Below are 20970 nucleotides of genomic sequence, written 5' to 3'. Positions count from 1 at the left end.
AGAGCTGGGATTACAAGTGTGAGCCACTGTGCCCGGCCTTACTTACACTTCATACAGAATTTCATATCTATGTAAGAAAACTAGCTTGCAGTGTGTGTGTGTGTGTGTGTGTGTGTGTGTGTGTGTGTGCGTGCATGCTATCCTCATCAGATTTCAGTTTTACTATCTTAAAAAAACAACAACTGTGAAGTGTCCCCATTTTCTTTAGGCTCCAGAACAATTTAAATGATGTGTTGTCAATAGTTACAAGAATTCACTCAATGTACTCTCTTGATCTGGCTGCAGGGAGTAGGGAGGTCAATTCCATCTCAAAAAAAAAAGTGCATTTTAAGTTTTTAAAAAGGCATGAAGAAGTTCAAAAAACAATCTTTAGAAAGCACAAAGCTTTGAAAGGATGACAGCAGAATGGCTGGGGAAACACTGATTCCTTTGAGGGAGAGGTCACATCTGGGCACCTTGAGATATAAGTGGTGCGTTTGGTACGATGAGCACACAGTTAGGCACTTAGCTTCTAGGTCTACAATCAAGTGGACCAGAAGAGAGGGACTCTGGTGACCCTTACTCATATGACAAAGGGCAGAGGGCAGATTCCTCCTGGGAATCCTACGATCATTTCAGAGTGAGTCAGGAACAATGGAACACAGACCCTGGTCTTGCCCAATAAGTCTTCCAAACACCTAGGAAAGTTCCAGACATCTAAGTTACACCAGAACACAATGGAAAGAAGAAATAAAACCTTTAAAAATTTTTTTGCCAAAATAATAGAATTATGAGATTCATTCCAGTGTAACTATTTGACAAATATTAGAGTGCTTACTACATGATTTGTGCCGGTTCAAGATTCTGGGGACAGGCTGGACGCAGTGGCTCAGGACTGTAATCCCAGCACTTTAGGAGGTAGAGGCAAGAGGATCCACTTGAGGCCAGGAGTTCTAGGTTGCAGTGAGCTGTAATTGTGTGGCTACACTCCAGCCTGGGCAACAGAGCAATATCCTGTCTCAAAAAAAAAAAAAAAAAAAAAAAAATTCTGGGAGTGTCACAGTGAAAATACAAAGTATTTTCCACGCTAGGGGAAGACAACAGGAAATAAGCAAATACACAAATACTGTGCATAATGTAATTTCAGCTACTGATGATTGCTTGGAAGAAAAACAAAACCAAGAAAAGAGACAGGAAGTGGTGGACAGAGAATATGTTATGTAAAATGCTGAAGATAGCCTCTCTGAGGAGGAATATTTGACCAGGGAACTGAATGAGGTATGGCAACTAGCACCTATGGAAATCTGAGGACCATCCAGACAGAGGCCAGAGGAAATGCAAAAGGCCTAAGTTGGAAATGAGTCTGGCCTGTTCCAGGAAGAACAAGCAGATCAGAGTGGCTGCCATGAACTGGGCAAAGCAGAAAATTGCCAAAGATGAGGCGGAGGAGACGGGCAAGGGATCAGAAAATGTAGGACCTCGTTCCAGGAGTTTGAGACCACCCTGGGCAACAAGGTAAGACCCCATTTCTAATTTTTTTTTTGAGACAGGGTCTCTCTCTTTCACCCAGACTGGAGTGCAGTGGCACAATCATGGCTCACTGTAGCCTCGACCTCCCAGGAGGCTCAAGCAATCCTCCCGCCTTAGCTTCCTGAGTGCATGTCACCACACTCTGCTAATTTTTGTATTCTTTTATAAAGACAGGATTTTGCCATGGTGCCAGGCTGGTCTGGAACTCCTGAGCTCAAGAGATCCTTCCACCTTGGCCTCCCAAAGTGCTGGAATTACAGCATGAACCACCCCACCTAGTGAAAAAGAAAAAAAAAAAAGGAAGAAAAAGGAGAAATTTGAAAAAATTAGTCAGATGTGGTGACTAATTAAAAAAAAAAATACACCTATAGTCCCAACTATGTGGGAGGCTAAGGCAGGAAGACTTCTTGAGCTCAGGAATCTGAGGTTTCAGTGAGCTATGATCACACTGCACTCCAGCCTGCAGATAGAGCAAGACTCTATCATAAATAAATAAATAAATAAATAAATAGGCAGGGTATGGTGGCTCACGCTTGTAACCCCAGCACTTTGGGAGGCCAAGGCAGGCAGATCACAAGGTTAGGAGTTCGAGACCAACCTGGCCAATATGGTGAAACCCGTCTCCACTAAAAATACAAAAATTAGCCAGATGCAGTAGTGTATATCTGTAGTCCCAGCTACTCAGAAGGCTGAGGCAAGAGAATCACTTGAACCTAGGAGGCAAGATTGTGCCACTGCACTGCAGCCTGGGCAACAGAGCAAGATTCCATCTCAAAAAAAATAGGACCTCATGGGGACTTGGTAAAGAGGGCTGAAGATTATTTGGACAAAAACAAAAATTTAGAAGATGCTGTCAGTGGTCATGTATATAATGCAATAGATAATGTGTAATCGAACGTTTCATAAGTTTGAAAGTGAAATTTGAGGATAGAGAAGGGATTTTTAGAAAAATGGTATCAGTTAAACACGTCAGTTTTCCTCTGCTCCACACCAGTATTTTACTAAAGTCAGAGCAAAAGAGTAAAAAAGATGTAGGCCCACAACAAGGAGCTCGGAAGAGGAGAACCCAGTCAATGGGATGTTGTGTAAGTCAGGGTTCCATTGGAAAAGCAGAATCCACCTTGTATATTTTGAGTGGGAAAGGTCTGAATACGCGGAATTTCAGGCTTACCCCACCATTGGAAGGCTGGGGAAATGAAGGCCAGGTAAGCCACTCCCACCAGTCTTAGACGTAGCACTGTTGTGAGTGAATCTCACCACCTGCCATGGAAACTCTATGTATCTTTTAAGGGCTGGGCTGGAACTGGAGTAGGACTAGTGAGGCAGTCTTCTCAGTTTCAAGTTTTAAGGGGGCATCAAATAATACTGTAATGCCACATATATATGTTAAGAGAGAGTCTCACTCTGTCACCCAGGCTAGAGTGCAGTAACATGATCTTAGCTCATTGCAACCTCCGCCTCTCGGATTCAAGTGATTCTCCTGCCTCAAGCCTCCCAAGTAGCTGGAATTACAGGCAGTCATCACCATACCCAGCTAATTTTTTGATTTTTAGTAGAGTCAGGGTTTCACCATGTTGGCCAGGCTAGTCTTGAACTCCTGACCTCTAGTGACCCACCTGCCTCAGCCTTCCAAAGTGCTGGGATTATAGGTGTGAAACACCGTGCCCAGCCATGCAATATATTTTAAAGCATTATTTATTTATTTATTTATTTACTTTTTTCTCAAAAGTTAGAGTAGTCCTGTTTGTTTTTTTGTTTATTTATTTATAAAGGTAGGGGTCTTGCTGTGTTGCCCAGGCTGATCTCCAACTCCTGGCCTCAAGCAGTCCTCCCAAGTAGCTGGGACTATAGGCTCAAGCCACCATGCCCATCAACATTGATTTCTTTTTCATTGACAAGGAATAATTATATGTTTGTAGAGTACCGTGTGATGTTTTGATCTATGTACGCATTCTATGTATGTAGAAAGAACTAATCCAGCTAATTAACATTTCAATGCAATATTTTAAAACAATGAAAAAAAAACAATCCATGATCAACAAAATGTCCAAATTTTTAATAAAAACAAAATCCAACCCTGTACTTGCACAGCCCTCTCTTACTCACGTCTTCCTCATCCCATCTCTGCTCAAGAGCACTGTGAGGACTGAGTTACTGTCTTCCTAGCTATCCACAGCCCTAATATGGGTCATTTGCAACAGTGTGCCTGGAAGCCAATGAAACCTCAGGTCTGCAGTTTTATTCATCCAGTCTGCCCACCAATAATTAATTCACTGAAAACCGGTAATCACCTGACAGGAATTATACACGAAGAGCAGTGATCTCCACCAGACAATAATAGAAGAAAATGGTAGAACTGAAGAACATGAGTGTCCAGGTTTAAAGCACCCAGCGCAATGTATTATTAAAAGACCCATGCCGAAGCAGATAATTATTAGGTTGGTGCTAAAGTAATGGCAAAACCACAATTCCTTTCTCACCAACCTAATAGGAAATTTTAGAACACCAAAAACAGACACATCTTTGAAAATGTGTATAATGAAAAGCACAGGCCACAGAGTTACATTAAAAAGTAACATTGGGAGGTTGAGCGGGGCAGATCACTTGAGGCCCAGAGTTTGAGGCCAGCCTGGCCAACATGGTGAAACGCTGTCTTTACTAAAGCAAACAAAATCTCAGCTGGGCATGGTGGCATGTGCTTGTAGTGCCAGCTGCTTAGGAAGCTGATGCATGAGATTCACTTGAACCCAGGAGATGGAGGTTGCAGTGAGCCGAGATGGCACCGCTGTACTCTAACCTGGGCAACAGAATAAGACTGTCTCTAAATAAACAAAGTATGTGACAGTCAGAAAAAAGGACAATCAGAATGTCCTCAGACTTTCAAAAGCAACACAAGAAGCAAAACACAATGAAGCAATGTGTTCAAAATAAGGAGGAAATATTATTTCCAATCTGTAGTTCTATTCTCAGACAAACTACAAAGGCATTTTCATGCATTGCCTCAAAAAATGTGCTACTTAAGACTTCTTTGTCAGGAAACTATTAGGAAATATGGTCAACCAAAAAGAGAGATTAAGCTGTAAAGGCTGGCAGAAGAGCCAGTATACAGAACACATACCACAGACAGAGGCCAAAGAAATTCCGGAATGCATAGAGAACAAGTTCAGACTGAGTAAAATTATAGGAGGCTCTAAGAGAGATACTTCCAGGGAGGGGGAAAAAAGAGAAACTTGATGTGCCTGACTACAGGAAAAAAATATTTTTAGCAGAATTTTGCAATTCTGTTGGAGAGCTTGGAAAGAATTAGAGACAGTGACAGAGAAAACTGAGCAAACCAAAACAAGAAGCCATAATCCCAAGGAAAATACAGAAATTGACCAAAAGAGGAAATGCAATTTTAGTGCTTGACACAGATCAGTAAGGAATAATATTTGCATAGTCATAATAACATAGAACATTAAATAACAACTGTGCCTTAACCATATTGAGAGAATGGTAGGAGTACATGGTGTCATGAAAGTACCAAATCCTTTTCTATGCTGTGGCTGACATTGCTGATTTCCCACCTAATATCTATTCTCCTCCTCTGATTTACCAATAGAATGCTGATTTTGTTTGGAGCAGCAATGTACCTAATTTTAAAAACCCATTTTCAGCCAGGCACTGTGGCTTACACCTGTAGTCCCAGTGCTCTGGGTAGCCAAGGTGGGAAGATGGCTGGAGGCCAGGAATTCAAGAACAGCCTGGGCAATATAGTGAGACCCTGTCTCTATTTAAAAACAAAAATAGCTTGATGTGGAGGCATGTGCCTGTAGTCCCAGCTACTCAGGAGGCTGAGGCAAGAGGATCACTTGAACCCAGGAGTCTGAGGCTGCAGTGAGCCAGTCACTCAAACCCTGTGATTGCACTACTGCACTCCAGCCTGAATGACAGAGCAAGACCTTGTCTAAAAATTAAATTAAATTAAATTAAAAATTTAAAAATTCCAGTTTGCCTTCTAATGACTGAAATAGAACAGAAATCCATAGTGACTTCTGAGAAAGTTTTTCTTCTTTGATCTCAGTGCTATCCTTTCCACCTTATCACTTGCTGCTTCTTCCTCTTGGTAAAGGGTATTCCAGGTATACCCATTTTGTGACCCTGATGATGAAAACCACATGCTAAGGATGGAGGGACCAAAGAAAACAGGAGGCTGATTCTTGACGACATCCTTGAGCAGCTGCACTAACTCAATGTACTAGTAACACACAAGTAGAAAATAAAATTAAAGACTGGGTGTGGTAACTCATGCCTGAAATTCTAATAATTTGGGAGTCCAAAGAGGGAAGATTGCTTGAGGCCAGGAGTTCGAGACCAGTCTGGACAACATAGTGAGACTTCTATCTCAACAAAAAATTAAAAATCAGTGAGGCATGGTGGCTGGTGCCTATAATCCCAGCTACTTGAAAGGCACAAGGAAAATGTGGCACATATACACTGTGGAATACTATGCAGCCACAAAAAAATGATGAGTTTGTGTCCCTTTTAGGGACATGGATGAATCTGGAAACCATCATTCTCAGCAAACTGACACAAGAACAGAAAATCAAATACCACATATTCTCACTCATAGGTGGGTGTTGAACAATGAGAACATATGGACACAGGGAGGGGAGCATCACACAGTGGGGTCTGTTGAGGGGGTAGGAGAGGGATAGCAGGGGATGGGGAGGTTGAGGAGGGATAACATGGGGAGAAATGCCAGATATAGGTGACAGGAGGGATGAAGGCAGCAAACCACCTTGCCATGTAAGTACCTGTGCAACAATCCTGCATGATCTGCACAAGTACCCCAGAACCTAAAGTACAATAAAAATAAATAAATAAATAAAACTGATGGATAAGAAATAGTGCTTTAAATCTATTTAAGTAATAAAAGAAATGAATGTAAATCATTAAAATATGTATCTAAAATTTAAAAAGAAAAAAAAAAAAGAAAGGCCGAGATGGGATCACCTGAGCCCAGGAATTCAAGGCTGCAATGAGCCATGATTGTGCCACCACACTCCAGTATGAGTGACAGGGCAAGATCACATCTCTAAAAAAATAAAAAGGAAAGAAAGTGAAATTGATAGCAGAATTATTTACAACAATAGCAAAACTCATAAAATACCTAGAAATAAATCTGACAAGAAACATGTAAGACCCCTGCACTGAAAACTACAAAACATTGCTCACAGAAATTAAGAAACCCTAAATAAATATAAAGACATACCACTTTCATGGTTAGTTGACTCAATATGGTAAAGATCAATTCTTACAAAATTGATCTGTAGATTTGGCACATTCTCTATCAAAATAGCAGCAAGGTCATTTTTTGTGTGTGGAATTTGACAAGCTAATTCTAAACTTTATGAGGCCATGCTAGAGACCTAGAATAGCCAAAATCGTCTTGAAAAATGAGAACTTAAACTACCAGAGATCAAAACTTTATATAACAAACTTATCTTTATTACTTTTTTCATCTCTACTCTTTATTATTTTCTTCATTCCAACTTATTTGGGTTTAATATACTTGTTCTAGCTTGACATGAAAGCTTAGATCATTGGATTTCAAACTTTTTAAAATTTACTTCTTATTTTGAAATAATTACACTCTTAGAAGTTACAAAATTAGTATATAGGGTTTCTTTTGTTGTTAGTTGGGGTTTTTTTTTGTTTTGTTTTGTTTTGTTTTGTTTTGTTTTTGAGACAGAATCTCGCTCTGTCACCCAGGCTGGAGTGCAGTGGCCTGGTCTTGGCTTACTGCAGCCTCAACCTCCCTAGCTCAAGCAATCCTCTCCCCTCAGACAACTGAGTTGATGGAACTACAGGTGCACACCTGGCTAGCTTTTGTATTGTTCTGTAGAGATCGATCTCCCTGTGTTGCCCAGGCTGGTCTTGAACTCCTAGGAGCTTAAACTATTCACCCACCTTGACCTCCCAAAGTGCTGGGATCACAGGTATAAGCCACTATGTCTGGCCGTCACAGAGTTTCTTGAGCCCTTCACTCAGCTTCTACTTATAGTGACATCTTACATAACTAAAGCAAAATGTCAAAACTAGAAAATTGACATTAGTACACCATCGTTGACTAGACTATAGATTTTATTTTGTTTTCACCAGTTTTAACATGTATTCATTTATATGTAGGGTGTGGAGAGGTGTCTGTGCAATCCAAACCCATGTATAGATTCATGTAACCATACTACAATCAAGATGCAGAACTGGTCTATCATCATAAAGGAACTCCCTCCCTCTATATTCCCACCCATATGCTTTTACTTCAATCCCTGTTCCTTAGCAACCACCAATCTGTTCTCCATCTCTATAGTTTTGTCAGTTTGAGACTGTTATGTAAAGGGAGACGTAGTACATAACCTCTTAAAATCGACTTTTTCTTACCAAGCATGATGCTCTTGAGGTTCATCCAAGCCATTGCAAGTATCAGTATTTCATTCTTTTTTATTGCTGAGTAGTATTCCATTGTGTGATTACACCAGAGTTTGTTTAATCATTTGCCCACTGAAGGACATTCCTTTTATTTGCAATTTGTGTCTATTAAAATAAAGCTGTCATGAACACTGATATACAGGTATTTAACATGCACTCATTTATGTCTATGTTAAGTAGACACGTATTTATCTGAATATAAGTTTCTATTTTTCTAGAGAAAATGCCCAAGAATGCAATTGCTAGGTTTTGTAGTAAGTGTACGTTTAGTTTTTTGTTTTGTTTTGTTTTGTTTTGTCTAGCCCACAATGAACATCATAGTATATGTTTAGTTGTACAAGAAACTCCCAAACTATTTTCCAGAGTGGATGCACCATATGATATTTCCACCAGCAATAGTTAAGAGATGTAGTTTCCCTGTATCTTTCCCAGGAAATATTCTTTTAAAATATATGCATTAAGGCCGAGCGAGATGGCTCATGTCTGTAATCCTAGCACTTTGGGAGGCCGAAGTGGGTGGAAGTCAGGAGTTTGAGACCAGCCCATCTCTCCTAAAAATACAAAATTAGCCAGGTGTGGGGTCACATGCTTATAATCCCAGCAGCTTGGGAGGCTGAGGCAGGAGAATTGCTTGAACCTGGGAGACAGAGGTTGCAATGAGCCAAGATTGTGCCTTTGCACTTCAGCCTGGAGTGCAACAAGAGTGAAACTCTATCTCAAAAATAAATGAATCAACAAATAAAAATATATGCATTAGAGTTATAAATTTCCACCTGAGCAGACTTAGTGGTTTAAGTCACGATTAATCTGGGCGCCTAATACTCAGAGCTGACTGTAATCTTAATTGATTGCACCCTGTGCAACCCCAGAGGATCACCAATAACATCATGATCTAGTGTTTTAGAAAATACAATTTGAAAGCTTCTATTAAACATCTTGAATTTAGTTGGGGGGGAACCCAATTAGCATGGTCTGCAGAAAACCTGGAATCTCTTCAAAAATGTTCTTTTCACTTTAAACTTTAAACAATTTTTTGCATAATTAGATCATATTTTCATGAAAACTTGCTGTCTAAATGGGATAAGGAAAAATATTTATAGACCAAGAGGTATTGGAAATACTGTGAGGTCATTAAAAAGAACAAGACACCTCTTTATGGAGTTACAGGAAAATATTACCATAATTTATAGTTAAGAGAAAAAAAATACAGAAAAATATAAGCCCACTTAGGTCATATGTGTAGTTTCCTATATTTATATAGCAATTTTTAAGTCTAAAAGAATACACACAACTGTTAACAATGAGGTGAGATTTTTGTGTCTGGGGTGAGTGATTATTGAGCAAAATTTTAAGATTTAAATATTGCTTACTATATTATTAAAGAAAATTTAAGTATATTTCAAAGTTTTAAAAAAGAGAGAGTTGCCGAGCGCAGTGGCTCACACCTGTAATCCCAGCCCTTTGGGAGGCTGAGGCTAGCGGATCACCTGAGGTCGGGAGTTCAAGACCAGCCTGACCAACATGGAGAAACCCTGTCTCTAAAATACAAATAAAAAAATACAAAAATTATCTGAGCCTGGCGGTGCATTCCTGTAATCCCAGCTACTCAGGAGACTGAGGCAGGAGAATCGCTTGAACCCAGGAGGCGGAGGTTGTGGTGAGCCAAGATCACACCACTGCACTCCAGCCTGGGCCACAAGAAGGAAACTCCGTTTCAAAAAAAAAAGAGAGAGATACAGAGTGTGTCATTAAACCATTAATATCTGTTCGAATAGCAAAAGTCCCTCCTGCTAATTTAAATTAATTATTTACCAAAAGATGCTTAAAAACACTGTAAAAAGATCAATCAATCATTGGGTAAGCTACCGATCAAATCATGGAGCAACAGATTATCTTCATCAGTAAATGAATAAAAAACCTAGAAATGTAATTTCAATTATGTAATTGATACTACCACATAGCATATTTTATATATTATACATATTTATATTACACATATTATTATATATGTTACTCTACTTCTTACTTTCTAAACTTTTTATTATGAAGTTTTTTAACATATGAAAAAGCTGGTTGGGTATGCTATCTCGTGCCTGTAATCCCAGCACTTTGGGAGGCTGAGGCAGGTGACTGCTTGAGCCCAGGTGTTCCAGACCAGCCTGGGCAACATGACGAAAGCTTGCCTCTACAAAATATACAAAAATTAGCTGAGCGTGGTGGTATGTGCCTGTAGTCCCAGCAACTCAGGAGGCTGAGGCAGGAGGATCACTTGCTCTGGGAGGCAGAGGTTGCAGTAAGCTGTGATCACGCCACTGCACTCCAGACTGGGCAACAGAGCATGACCCTGTCTCCAAAAAAAGAAAAAAAAAAAGCTGAGAATCATATGTTGAACATTACCCAGTAAAGACAAAATCTCTGCTCTCATAGAACTTAAATTTAATGAATGTTAGCTTACAGCTTACTTTTTTTCCCTCCTGAACCTAAACTGTCTAGCCCATGTTTTCAACCTGAGTGCTAGCTCTCTTCCTCCTTGAAAAGCTCCAAGTCCAATTGGATTCTATTAAGGTTTGCTCTAGCAATTATCGCCTTTATCAATGTCTTTTCATTTTGTTTTGTTTTGAGATAGGGTCACACTCTGTTGCCCAGCCTGGAGTGCAGTGGCGCAATCACAGCTCATTGCAATCTCCACCTCTCAGCCTCTCAAAGAGCTAGGACAACAGCACCCAGTCTATCAATGTTCTTAAATGCAAGGAATCTGCATATCCAGGACCCAATAAAAATGAAGTAAAACGAAGGAGCAGAGCCCCTGGTTCAAAAATTTCTAAAAATATCAAGACAGTAAAGCATCAAACCAAGCCCAAGGTCTTTTTAAGCATGGGGCCTTGGACAACTGCACAAGTCACATACCTATGAAGCTGGTCCTGTGTCTATCATTCATAACCAAGTTCTAGCCCACATAGAATATACAAATTGTAACATAACTGTCTCTGACTGGCCCATTCAACCCTCCAGCCTACATTTCTGTTGTCTGAGCAAGATCTTTCTCAAGCATAGTCTTCTGGAGACAGGAGACAACTGTAACCCAAATCAGAACTAGTTCTATTATTTCACTCACTTGTTCACTCACAAGATACATGTTGAGCTCTATTGTGTGCCAGGCACTGTTCTTCACATTGAGGATGGAGCAGGGAACAAAAGATAGAAATGCCTGCTCTGGAGGAGATTGCATTTTAATGCAGGAAGACAGACAACAAACAAGTAATAGATACAGTGTGTCAGATGGAAATTGATGCTATGCAGAAAGACAAACATCACATGTCCTGGCTTATTTGTGGGATCTAAACGTTAGAACAATTCTACTCTCTATAGCCATAGAGAGTAGAAGGATGGTTGCCAGAGACTGGGAAGGGTAGTAGGGGATTACGGGTGGGGAGGGGATGGTTAATGGGTATAAACAATTAGTTAGAAAGAATAAGACCTATTGTTTGATAGCACAACAGGGTGGCTAAAGTCAAGAATAACTCTTTTTTTTTTTTTTTTTTTTTTGAGACAGGGTCTCACTCTTGCCTAGGCAGGAGTGCAGTGGCACGATCTCAGCTCACTGCAACCTCTGCCTTCCAGGCTCAAATGATCCTCCTGCCTCAGCCTCCTAAGTAAGTGGGATGACAGGTGTGTGCCACCACACCTGGCTAATTATTGTATTTTTAGTAGAGACGGGGTTTTGCCATTTTGCCCAGGCTGATCTTGTACTCCTGAGCTCAAGCAATCCACCCACCTCAGCATTCCAAAGTGCTGGAATTACAGGCATGAGCCACTGCACCTGGCCTAAAGTCAATAATCACTTAATTGTGCATTTTAAAATAAAGATTGTCATTGGATTGTTTGTAACTCAAAGGATGAATGCTTGAAGGGAAGGGATGGATACTCCATTCTCTATGATGTGCTTATTTCACATTGCATGCCTGCATCAAAACATCTCATGTACCCCACAAATATATGAACCTACTATGTGCCAGCAAAAATTAAAAATTAAATAAAAAAGAAATGTTAGAAAATAAAGAAGCCTATACTATAAATGTAAATTATATATATATATATATATATATATATATATATATATATATATATATATAAGTGTAATATAACTGTCTCTGACTGGCCCATTCAACCCTCCAGCCTACATTTCTGTTGTCTGAGCAAGCTCTTTCTCAAGCATAGTCTTCTGGAGACAGAGGAGACAACTGTAACCCAAATCAGAACTAGTTCTATTATTTCACTTTGAAAAAAATATATATATATATTTTATAAAATATATATATATTTGCTTATATATATATATATATATAAGCAAAAATTTTTTTTGAAAAAGGAATTTGGCGCTATGGAGAAAATAAAGCTGGAAAGGGGAACAAAAATGTATATGGGGTTGCAATTTTAAATAAAGTGGTCATGAAAAGCTTGCTGGGAAGGTTACTCTTGAGTAAAGATCTGAAGGAGGTGAAATAGGGAGCCAGGCAAAAATCAGGAGGGAGAGCATTCCAGGCAGAGTGGAGCCAATTCCAAAGGCTTTGAGAAAGGAACAAGCCTGGATGAGTTTGCGAAACAGCAAGGAGGCCAGAGTGGCTAGAGGAGAATAAACACAGAGTGAATAGTAGGATGTGAGGTTTGATTGGTGAGGAATTTAGTGATACCAAGACAGAAACAGCACTGAGTGATCACGGGAGGATGAAAAAAAACCCAAACAACAGCTCAAACAAGAACTAGAGGAGGGAAAAACCACAGGATAACCAAAAACCCGAAAGAAGGGAGAGAAAATGGCCAAAACCCTGGTCAGGATGATGTGTCCATGACTCTTCCAGGCAAACACATAAGGGAGAAAGGAGGCAGTCATTGGCATCCCTGAAATTCCCTCCTTTTGCAGAATACCTACTGATTATTCCACCCCCTAAAGAGATACCCATAGAATTAGAAACCCAAACTCTGTCGTGCGAGACTCGTTCTCCCAAGCACGCCCACCCTTCTCTCTTAAGTGTATGTTCCTGCTTGGTAATAAAAGCTTCTTGCTTCATTCTGACTCATCCTTGAATGTTTTCTCCTGACAGTGCCAAGAATCTGACCACTGGCTGGGGCTGAGGTCTTACCGGCATCGGGAGACCTTCCTGAGTCCTCTGGCAACATTACTAAATCATGGAAGGCTCCAGGATAGTCCATAAGACAGGCCACAAAACAAGCCCAACCAAGTACATTTAAAAGATTGAAACTGCTGGGTGTGGTGGCTCATGCCTGTAATCCCAGCACTTTGGGAGGCTGAGGCGGGAGGATCACCTGAGGTCAGGAGTTTGAGACCAGTTTGACCAACATGGGGAAACTGTCTCTACTAAAAATACAAAATTAGCCAGGTGTAGTGGCACATGCCTGTAATCCCAGCTACTCGGGAGACTGAGGCAGGACAGTTGCTTGAACCTGGCTTGAACCCGGGAGGTGGAGATTGCAGTGAGCTGAGATCGCCCCATTGTCCAGCCTGGGCAACAAGAACGAAATTCTGTCTCAAAAAAAAGATTGAAATCATGCAATGCCAGAGGTCTCCGATGTGTTGCTCAGCTCCCATGAAATGCCATTCACAATTTTGGAATGCATACAATAAGAAGGATCAAGGAGTGAAAGGGACATTCTCTAGCCAGCCTATTCAGTCTGTATGGATGAGAGATACCATGGTCAGATTATCTTTAGAACTGGACATGTACAGTCATTTTATTATTATTATTTTTTTTTTTTTTAGATAGAGTCTAGCTCTGTCACCCAGGCTGGATTGCAGTGGCACCATCTCAGTTCACAGCAACCTCCACCTCCCGGGTTCAAGTGATTCTCCTGCCTCAGCCTCCCAAATAGCCTCCTGAAGTGCTGGGTTTACTGGTGTGAGCCACCGTGCCTGGCCAATTCTTGCTGTTATGAGTAGCTCTGTTCTGTAAAGTTGCCACAAACACTGAATTAGTGAATACTGAGCCATTTCTGCTGCTGCTTTTTTTTTTTTTTTTTTTTTTTTTTTGCAGGTTTCAAAAGCTCACTTTATTCCAATGTGAAACGAAGACATGATGGTTTGAAAACAAGAAGTTATTGATCAGCTGTGAGGATGCTTTGCTTGCTAGCTTAGGCCCACCCGCTTTGAAACGACAAGTCTGGACAGACCGTACCCATAAGCAGCTCTCTGCAAAGACCCAGGCAGACGCCTCAGCCTCCTCCAGCTCACAGGTCGGCCATCTCCTCCCCAGTCAGGGCTCTAAAAGCTAGCACAGAGACGCAGCATGGGTGGGGTGGGGGGGTGGGCAGCGGGGTCTGTGTGGGACCCCGCCATCCACAGAGCTAGTCTCTGTAGAAGGTGCTGTGTGGCAAGGACCAGGAAGGGAACTGCACTACAGAGAGCTGACATCATTTCTGCATCTGTAACTTCCCCCAAATCCATGATTCAGCCCTGCTCCCACCAGCCCGGACCCTGCCCTGCTGTGTGTTAGGCCCCTTAGGTTAAAATGGGGAGAAGGTGAACTGTTGCTTCCAGATGAATTAAAGTTCGGTTCCCAAGAGTCTCTGGTCACGACATTTTCATCAACTGATTGAAACGTAACTTTGCTTTATGTGTGTTTCTGTTTAAAGTCACCTTATTTAATATGTAGTTGATGCAATAACGTTGAAATAATAGCCAACAGCACTATAACTCGTGCCTGAATAAAGCTTATCTAACACATGTATTTTCTCAGTAGGGCACATACAGCCTTCCTGTGCTTAGGAATACTAGATAGCACTTCCACTCTACACTCGGGGGCCATTGTACTCTGAGCACAGCTGAGTGGAATTGTAAAACAGTGACAGAAAAAAATTGGGAAATTCACAAATATGTGACAATTAAGACACTCCCAAATAAATATTGGATCAAAAAAGAAACCACTGGCCGGGCGCGGTGGTTCACGCCTGTAATCCCAGCACTTTGGGAGGATAAGACAGGTGGATCATGAGGTCAGGAGTTCAAGACCAGCCTGGCCAACATTGTGAAACCCTGTCTCTGCTAAAAATACAAAAACTTAGCCAGGCATGGTGACAGGAGACAGTAATCCCAGCTGCTCGGGAGGCTGAGGCAGGAGAATCGTTTGAGATCAGGAGGTGGAGGTTGCAGTGAGCTGAGATCACACCATTGCACTTCGGCCCTGGTGACAGTGCGAGATTCCATCTTTAAAAAAAAAAAAAAAAACCAGAGAAATTAGAAAATACTTTGAGATGAGTAAAAAGGACACAACAAAAAAAAATTATGGGATGTAGCTTAAACAGTTATTGGGGGAAATTTACAGCTGTGAACACCTACATTAAAAAGAAAAAAGATTTCAAATCAATAGCTTAACTCTACACTTTCAGACACAAGAAAAGGGAGAATGAATGAAATCATGTGGGGTCTTATGGGCCATTGTAAGGACCTCAGCTTCCATAACCTCTGGAAACATACAAAAGATGAAGAACTGTAGGGTCCAGTCCTACAGGGTTCTGTGAGCCCCTCCCGGCTGGTGTGGAGATGAGAAATTGTAGAAATAAAAGGCATTAAGACACGGAGATCAAGAAAAGAGAGTTTGGGCCCAGGGATCCACTGCTACTCAAATCGCGGAGATCAGCAGTGGCCCCAAATGCCGGTACCTCTCACTTTGATTGAGTTGCAAATCTGGGAGCAGGTTACATAGGGCATGTATCCTGGTGGTCTTGGGCATCAGAGACTAGGGGCAGGGTAGATAGGGCATGGCAGTGATAGGGTCAAGTACATGACATGTCATTCAGGTAGGGGCTCAGGAATTTCTGGCACCTGAAATGAAGTAAGGAGCATAATACATCAGCACTTTCTCCATACTTACCAAGAAAGAACTAAAACATTATGATTTATATTACTATTACTGATTATCTTTTCTAAGACAAAAGGAACCAGGTGCAGAAGCAGAACATAAGAGTAGACATGGAACTTAACCACTGAAGCACAGCATCACATAGAGACAATTTAAGCCCTTGGATGTCTGTGGGCTTACCTGACAGCCATCAGGCCTTACCACAAGAACTTGGAGAAGCAGAGTTTTCTCCTAACTCCTCCGGGGAAGGAGACATCTCAGCTATTTTGGACATCTCCTTCCTTAGCTGGCTAAACAGTGGGCACTTTCCCAGCGTTGGCACTGGCGCACAACCAAGGCACCCTCCAGCAGCTCTTATGCGGGTGTGACAGGAGGCTTACAGCATCTTGCCTTAGTGTCATTCATTTCACAATGTCACCCCAGGTTCACACTTCCAACCTGAAAAACATTAGTCAAAGAATTAAGATCACCTATGAATAAGATCACATATGAACAACTAATAACTATTATGGTTATATTTCTAGTTGCTTTCTTCTTCGTTGTTTTTGTTTTTGTTTTTGTTTGAGATGGAGTTTCACTCATGTTACCCAGGCTGGAGTGCAATGGCTCGATCTCGGCTCACCGCAACCTCCGCCTCCTGGGTTCAGGCAATTCTCCTGCCTCAGCCTCCTGAGTAGCTGGGATTACAGGCACACGCCACCATGCCCAGCTAATTTTTTTTTGTATTTTAGTAGAGACGGGGTTTCACCATGTTGACCAGGATGGTCTCGATCTCTTGACCTCGTGATCCACCCGCCTCAGCCTCCCAATGTGCTGGGATTACAGGCTTGAGCCACCGCACCCGGCCATTTTTTTTTTTTTTTTTTTGAGATGGAATTTCACTCTTTTTACCCAGGCTGGAGTGCAATGGCGTGATCTCGGCTCACCCCAACCTCTGCCTCTTGGGTTCAGGCAATTCTCCTGCCTCAGCCTCCTGAGTAGCTGGGAACACAGGCATGCGCCACCATGCCCAGCTAACGTTTTGTATTTTTAGTAGAGATGGTGTTTCACCATGTTGACCAGGATGGTCTCGATCTCTTGACCTTGTGATCCACTCGCCTCGACCTCCCAAAGTGCTGGGATTACAGGCTTGAGCCACCGTGCCCGGCCTCTTCTTCATTGTTTATATGGAAATAGGCTGAGGCTTTTTGCTCCTGCCTCGGTGCTTATGGGATCTCCCTGCTAGAAAGAACCAACCCATAGGTTTAAAGAAAACTAAAAAAAAAAAAAAGAGTCAATTCTCATTATTCATGAATTTTATATTTTCAAATTTGCTTACTCACTAGAATTTATTTGTAACCCTAAAATCAATACTTGCAGTGCCTTTAGGGACATGTGCCAAGCAGCAGAAAATTTTAGTCACCCACTGTGCTTGTCTCAGCTGAGGTCAAAAAGGCAACACTCTACCCTCTTGTTTCAGCTCTTATACTGTAAACACATGTCCTTTTTTGCAGTCTGTTTAGTACCACAATTTTCACATTTTTGTTTTGTTGGTGAGTTTGCTCTCAAGTGTAGTGCTGAAGTCCTATCTAATATTCCTAAGCACAGGAAGCTTGTATGTGCCTTACTGAAAAAAAAATACATGTGTCAGGTAAGCTTTATTCAGGCATGAGTTCTATGGTGCTGTTGGCCATTATTTCAGTGTTATTGAATCAACTGTATATTAAATAAGGTGACTTTAAACACGAACACACATAAAATTTAAAAAAGTTACATATCAATCAGTTAATGAAAATGTTGTGACCGGCTCTTGGGAACCGAACTCAACATTTCATCTAGAAGCAGTGGTTCAGTATTTACTAATGCAGTGCTTTTGACAGCTTTATGGAACACAGCTACCCAAAATAGCAAGAGTTGATTGTACATGTCCAGTTCTAAAGGTAATCTGACCATGATATCGCTCATCCATACAGACTGAATGGGGGGCTGGAGAATGTCCTTTTCACTCCTCCATCTATTCATTACAAAATTGCGAATGGCACGTAGTGGGAGATGAGCATTCCTTTAGAGACCTCCTGCGTAAAAGGAGAAACCATGGCTGCTGTCCGCAGTGCTGATATCTAAAGCCAGCTTCTCTCAAGAGAAGCAGCATCAAACTAATCACTGAAATCCAGACAAATGAATCTGAGGATTCTGATTCCTACTCCCCAAAGACCAAAGACAGTAGGTTGTCCCTGAAAGACTAAGTCGTAAGAATTCATGAAGAGAGAGCATTGATCCCATCTTGGTGGGGCAAGATAACATCTACAAGAACTGAGGGACATCATTCTAGATTTGTAGGAATCCTGGAAAGAGTCAAACTTGGGAGCAAGATTATTCATCTCCTCTGGGTTCCCACACTTAGCCAATCCTGTGCCACATATGCCTAAGTCTTAGTAGCAGCTTAACCAAATTTTCTAAGCCGCTTTATATGTCTTTATATCTCCTCTGACTCTATAGAATATTTAAGATCTCCCACTATCTCTTGTGACCAGCCTTCTGAGACCCTGAACCCCAGCACTGATACTCTAAGGACCAGAAACTCTGCAGAAGTATTGCAAAAACGTTTCAAAGGTGTGTAAATAGAATTTCAGAGAAAGCAATGCAGTGGAGAGGCCAAGAGAAGAGTGTTTCATTAAGACGATTATCAGTTGCAAGTGCCAAAGAAGGCAACAGTAGAGAAATTATGCAATATGAGATATTTTTGCAACCCAGAATTTATTCTTACTTGGTTTGGAAAGAACTACTTCTTCCCCATTCTCAGCTCTTGTGTTTTGGGTGAAGCTGAATCTACCCAGAGATGGAGCATATAATCCAAGCCTGAGCCAATCAATGCATCCCATTCTTCTAATCATAGTGTTCCAGTAGAAGTTGAAACAGCCAGGCAAAGTGGCTTGCACCTTTAATCCAGCTACTCCAGAGGCTTCTGAGCAGTGGGAATGAAACCTTGTCTCCAAACAAAATTGTTTTCTACACTAGGAAAATTGTGCTAACTTTTGCCAGAAACATATGTGTATCCTTTGGGGAAAACGGTCCTAGAAAATTAATGTAGCCAAGTGTATATTTCTCTACTATTTCAACAATTGATGTTATTGGCTTAAGCTAAGACTATACACAGAAATAGTATCCATGTCATTGAATTAGGGTTCAATTAACAAACAAGAATGGTCTTCTAGAATGCCACCACCCTTCATCAGCCCAGCAAGAAACACTTTCCTTGCTGATTGCTTCTTGGAATCCTGCAACCCTACTACATAATATAAATGTGACCCTGGAAATGTAAGTCCCATTGACCCCACACTTGACTCATATTAGCCTTAGGTCTTATGAAGATAGTTCGGTAAACTTTGGGTCTTATTGAGGTAGCTGGCTAGCCCACAGTGACTCAAACCTGTAATCCCAGCACTTTGGCTGGCTGAGGCATGATAATTGCTTGAAACCGGGAGGCAGAGGTTGCAATGAGTGGAGATTTTCCCTCTCAGAGTGCTAATTACCCTGTTATCCCTTGAAGTAGCTAGGGCCTTCCCTGTTGTCATTTGGCACAGGACAATGTTCCCCAGATTTGTAAATCCGAATCATCTGGGACTAGATATGAAATACACTCACTTTAAGAAATGGAAGAAGGCATCACCATATCCAAGTGGGAAGATAGGATTTCTATTCTCTATGCTAGTTGGGACATTTTTTGTTTTGAGTGAGATAAACGGAACTCAAAATGTCTTAAACACAATAGTAAGTTTATTGGCTCATATGACTAAGAATTCCAGGAGGTAGACCCCACGTTAGGTAGTATTGGGTCCAGAGACTTGTAATTTATGATCAGGGCTGGAGCCATCTCCATCTCTGGGCTTTGTGTTTCTTTGTGTTGGTTTCACTCTAAGGCCCCATGTGATATCTCCACAGCCCTTGGATTACACACTTCTTTCTGCTAGAAGTCCCAGAGAGAGAGACATCCTCCTTCCTGCAATCTTCCAGACAAAGTCTTGGGTGGGTGTGACACTCACTCTATTAAATTGGGGTCTGTGTCCACTCCTGAGCAAAAGATTGTAACCTGAAGGCTAGGCATGGTTGCTTATGCCTGTAATCCCAGCACTTTGGGAGGCCAAAGTAGGTGGATCACCTGAAGTCAGGAGTTCAAGACCAGCCTGGCCAACATGGTGAAACCTTGCTTCTACTAAAAAAAAAAAGTACAAAAATACAAAAATTAGCCAGGTGTGATGGTATGCACATGTAACCCCAGCTACTTGGGAGGCTGAGGCAGAAGAATCTCTCGAATCTAAGAGGCGGAGGTTTCAGTGAGCCGAGATCGCACCACTGCATTCCAGTCTGGATGAGAGTGAGACTCCATCTCAAAAAAAAAAAAAAAAAAAAAAAGACTCTAACCTGAGTGACAAAATAAGCTGATTTGCTAGAGCCAGTGATGGGGGTCAACCTAAGTTGAACCATATGAATGGGGTTGAGGGGTGTGGGTAATATTGAATGGTTCTTCAAAGGAAAATCATGTTTGCAGGAAAACGACCAAATGTCTTCTACATCATTGCTCTTGACAAGCAAGTCTAAAATCTTAGTATTTAGGGGACAATGTAAGTCTCATCTAATATTGCTATTTCTTAAGTGGACCAGAAGTGTTTTTATTGAAAACAAAGGGAAATGTTGGTTCACTTGTTTTAAAGTTTTTTCCTCACTAACAGCCACATGATCTGAGAATTTCTCATTTACCAGTAGTGGCGAACCTCTTCAGTGATATTTGTTTTACCAGTGCCTACCTTCATGGTGTTAGCTGATTGGACCAGAAATGAATATACCCAACCCAAAGAAGCTAGCTCATTGGCAGGCCAGTGGTCAATTAAATTCATCTTTGGGACCCACTGAGACTAAGACAACTTTGAAAACTCAAGAAAGCCCACAAAATCCTCTACCAGGCACAGTGACTTATACCTGTAATCCCAGCGTGGGCAGATTGTTTGAGCCCAGGAGTTCGAGATCAGCCTGGGCAACATAGGAAGACCACTCCATCTCTACAAAACCCGCAAAATTTAGTGGGGTGTGGTGGTGCATGCCTGTATTCCCAGCTACTCTGGAGGCTAAGGGTGGGAGG

The 20970-nt window shown here is 41.4% G+C and overlaps 1 long non-coding RNA gene across 1 annotated transcript in view; it reads left to right on the top strand.

The window, feature by feature from the left end:
- Positions 1-20970, top strand: part of LOC141580704 (uncharacterized) — a 28993-nt gene that overhangs the window by 7385 nt on the left and 638 nt on the right. The window contains exons 2-4 of the long non-coding RNA XR_012512995.1: positions 1127-1494; positions 14031-14229; positions 18333-18446. This is a non-coding gene — a long non-coding RNA (uncharacterized LOC141580704). The remainder of the gene's footprint in view (positions 1-1126; positions 1495-14030; positions 14230-18332; positions 18447-20970) is intronic.

Source organism: Saimiri boliviensis, chromosome 12 (assembly GCF_048565385.1).
Source record: "Saimiri boliviensis isolate mSaiBol1 chromosome 12, mSaiBol1.pri, whole genome shotgun sequence".
NCBI lineage: Eukaryota > Metazoa > Chordata > Mammalia > Primates > Cebidae > Saimiri > Saimiri boliviensis.
Note: the sequence above shows the minus strand (reverse complement) of the source record. Positions and strands in the feature narration are given on the sequence as shown.